At 39.3% G+C, this 3,698-nt stretch overlaps 1 protein-coding gene across 2 annotated transcripts in view; it reads right to left on the bottom strand.

Moving 5' to 3' along the window:
* Nucleotides 1-2,766, bottom strand: part of LOC116398362 (zinc finger protein Gfi-1b-like) — a 9,587-nt gene extending 6,821 nt beyond the window's left edge. The window contains exon 1 of one of the 2 annotated variants that reach the window (XM_031874595.1): nt 2,389-2,766. The gene's annotated coding sequence lies outside the window, so the exon portion shown is untranslated. Of the gene's footprint in view, nt 1-950; nt 967-2,388 lie in introns of those variants that run through there. The other variant, XM_031874597.1, reaches the window with a different exon arrangement.
* Nucleotides 2,767-3,698: the final 932 nt, after the last annotated feature.

Here is a 3,698-nt window from a genome sequence, read left to right on the forward strand (position 1 = left end):
TGTTAAATCATTTAATGAATCATAAACATTACACGATTTAACCACTACACTGTAGTGGTAGAAAAAATGAAGACGACAATGGTGCCATACCCCCCCAAAAGTCTAAATGTGTGCGCAAGTACAATCCTGACTTTCTTAACACTTTCAGTGTGTGGAATGTGGGCTAATGCTATCAAACGAAGCACTGAAGCCTTCAAAAATAAAGCGACACCTAGCGACGAAACATCCAACGCTCGTGGGAAAGCCTGTTGGGCTTCTTGTTGTGTATGCAGGCTTACATACACATGATAAATAAATGTCTTTGTGATCATCACATTGTATCATCTCATTTATTTGACAAGGGTTTTGCCTGTTCAACTCCCCTCGCGGCGTCCGCGAGGGGATCGAGGACGCCGGCGTCCTCGATCCCCTCCCCTTCCGTTCCGTTCCTACGGCTTGCTTGCGCAAACTACGTCACAAAACATGGCCGTGTTTGGTATCCCAGCATGCCCAAAACCCTCATCTTTGCAAAGAAATCATCGATTTTCTTTCATTTCTTATGGATTTTTCACAAAAGGAGCCCAAACACACACTGTCCAAAGTCGCCATAACCGCTGCAAGTCGGATCTTGCAGCATTTCTACGTAAAAAGACACATTACAGACCCAACAATGTCCTGGCGGATGTTACCATGGAGCTAGTAGCTTCAGAAAACGCTAGTACTTAAAGCACAAACCTTATCTTCCTCATCTATAACCCGTCAACCAACGTATAACCTTGCGTAACTCAACTGTTCGCTCAGTCGCAGCCATTACGCACAGTAAGTCCGCTATTTACATACCACGTCTTCGACCAAATATATATATATAGAGATTTTGCAATTTGCAAAGGCTAAAAATAAAAGGAAAATAATATAATATCAAAATATAAAGGGAGAAACACCTTTACTATGTCAGAATATCATTTGGTTACCATGTGTCCATTTGGGTCTCCAAATATCCTTTTAGAGCTCCGCCTGGATCTCTTCATGGAAGAAACGCTGTAGAATCGTCATACTTTGTCCAATCTTCTTCAAATTTGAGGCAGTTGTTCACTGATAGTGTAGTTACAGCCCTATAATGTCATTTACCTGTACAGATACAGCCACAGGTAGTTATTTATACTGAAAGATACTTTTTTATTTTATGCGGACAAAAATCTTCCATTTTTACTGACTCCAAAGGCCCACTGCTCTGTTTCTGTATGACCTACAGGTTTTCTGACACTTTTGATGTATATAGTCAGAGTGGTTCAGAAGCTACAGCCATTTTAATTTGGGTATGTCATTTTAGGCGGTTTTTGCTCCAAAATAGGGGTGGAGTTGAACAGGTAACAATATAGTTATTGAATACAAATCAAACCAAGAGTGAGATCAATTAGTTAAACTAATAGTGTTAATATTTGAATGGGCCCCGGGACACTTTGTACTTGAAAAGTTGGGCCCCGAGGTCAAAAACGTTAAGAACCCCTGCACTAAAGGACACATTCTTATTAATATTATTAGTTTAAACTAGTTTTAAAACAACTTCACATACATTTAGTTTGTTTAGGTCAGTGGTGCCCAACCTAGAGTTCAGGCCCCTTCAAAGGGCCATGAGGTAAATCTGAGGGGTCCTGAGAAAAATAATGGGGTAGGAAAAACGAAAAATAAAGCTTTTCCACACAAATCTGTATCAATATTTTGGACTTTTCTCTGATCTTTGTTTTCTTTGTCTTTACATATTTAGCACATTATAATGTGTAATATACATACATAGGCCTGAAATACACAGACACACCAATGAGCAGTGCCCTGGAAGCAGTGGACTATGGTTCCCAAGTCAAGTCCCCACAAAATTTTGTTTGTACACACATATACATATACACATATACGTATATATATACGTATATATATATAAATACACTTGACTGCTTCCTTTGAGCTTGAACCGTGTTAGAGAAAGCTCGTGAAAACAATTGTGTTTATGTTCTCTGATATTAAAAAATGATAACTTGACTGGAACTACATTTTGAATCACCTTGTTAAAAGGTATATTTGCTTCTTTTTGCTGAACTGAAACAACTAAGAGAAGGATCCACATGGCCCCATCATGGAGATAATTACATAACAAGGGGATTATCTTCTGAATCCATAAAAATCTTTTGAAATAATTCAAGTTTGTTTTAGCCTAATGTTTGTCCGACAGTAAACATCGGACAAACATTAAGTTAAGATCAAGAAAAAAAATATACAATGGTCAGAGTCCAAAAGTGTTTTTTTCTGTTGTTAAATGTAAAAGAAAATTAAAAAAATTAACAAACAAACTGTTGTAACTTTAATTTAATCTGAAATATGAAGATAGTTTTCAGAAATAAATATGCAAATACTCACCAGATTTTTAAATCCCACAAGTTCTTCTTAACGTCACAAACTTCCCACCAATAATTCAATTGAGATTAAAGTCTTATTAGACAAAGTGAAGTCAGTGTCTCACATGTGAGGTCAGTGTTCACTGAGGTGGATTATAAACCGTCGATGTTCTCTGCTGGTTGGTGTGATGATGAGAGTTAAAGAGGACGAGGAAGTGTTTCAGCTGTGACACCTTGAAGCCGACAACCACACTGCTTCCTCACACGTAAACCCAAATGCTGCACACTCACAGCAGCACTAAATCTGTCCAGTTCTACTTTTAAAACCAATTTTTAAAAAAACAACCTTTTGGTGCAAATTGTGGACGGATGTGTCGCAGTGGTACAAACTAACCACGGCATCACGTTGATCAAGAGAAGACAGATAAAGCCGGCGAGAGAGGAAGAAGGTGGTGGGCGACGTTGCTGAAAATTCTTCAGAAAATGTTGACACACTACGTTGAAACACTTGTGTTGCAAAATAACCATCGAGGTCGGGTTCGAAAGAAGTTGGCTCATGAAAACTAACCGAACAGTGATGAGAAAGAGACACAGCAAGAGGAAATGTGAATAAAGGTGTTGAGGTGAAAAACACATGAGTCACATCACTGTACTGACAAGTTCCTTCAGTGTGATGAACATGGGCACAGCAGCTTATTTTGAGTCCCAAATACAATGTCCTGCTGCCGAAAATACTCAACGGGTATCTAAATGTGCATCAATCCGCTGCTGAAAAAGGTTCTCAGAGAATGCATTATTTGCTCCTGTTTGAGTAACGTTTGCTGCTAACTACATTGGCCGGCTGTTTAAGGGAATTACTGAGCCTTTTATAACAAATGCAACTATGATTTTATTTCAAAAGTCAACGACTTCAGTAGAAACAAATGGGCTGGATAGGGGAGTCGGAAGGCATTGAGAGATGTTTCACACAGGTGCCAACAGACAATGGACGCTGAAGACAGCAGATAGGTCAGTGATGATTTCAGTCCAAGAATAGGCAAAGGTATTATCTCCTTTCCCTTTGTAAAGGACGGTGGCAGCGTACCCTATGCTGAAGGAGATAATAAAGGAAGCAATGAGACATTTTTTCCTTAGCATTTAGAGAATTCGACCGGCTCTTTTCATGGCTGCCACTTAATACTTCCATTTCACTCAGTTAGGAACAGTTCGAAACAAGACTATTCAAGTAAAGGATGACAACGATGCGAAGCCAAGTTTTCACACTGCCTTCTAAAACTGATCTGAGAACACAAAATGACGCCATGCGAGTGCGGCCCCAGTTCAGGCCAAAGA

Source organism: Anarrhichthys ocellatus, unplaced genomic scaffold, assembly GCF_004355925.1.
Source record: "Anarrhichthys ocellatus isolate YVR2014 unplaced genomic scaffold, GSC_Weel_1.0 scaffold83, whole genome shotgun sequence".
In the NCBI taxonomy this organism is placed as follows: Eukaryota; Metazoa; Chordata; class Actinopteri; order Perciformes; family Anarhichadidae; genus Anarrhichthys; species Anarrhichthys ocellatus.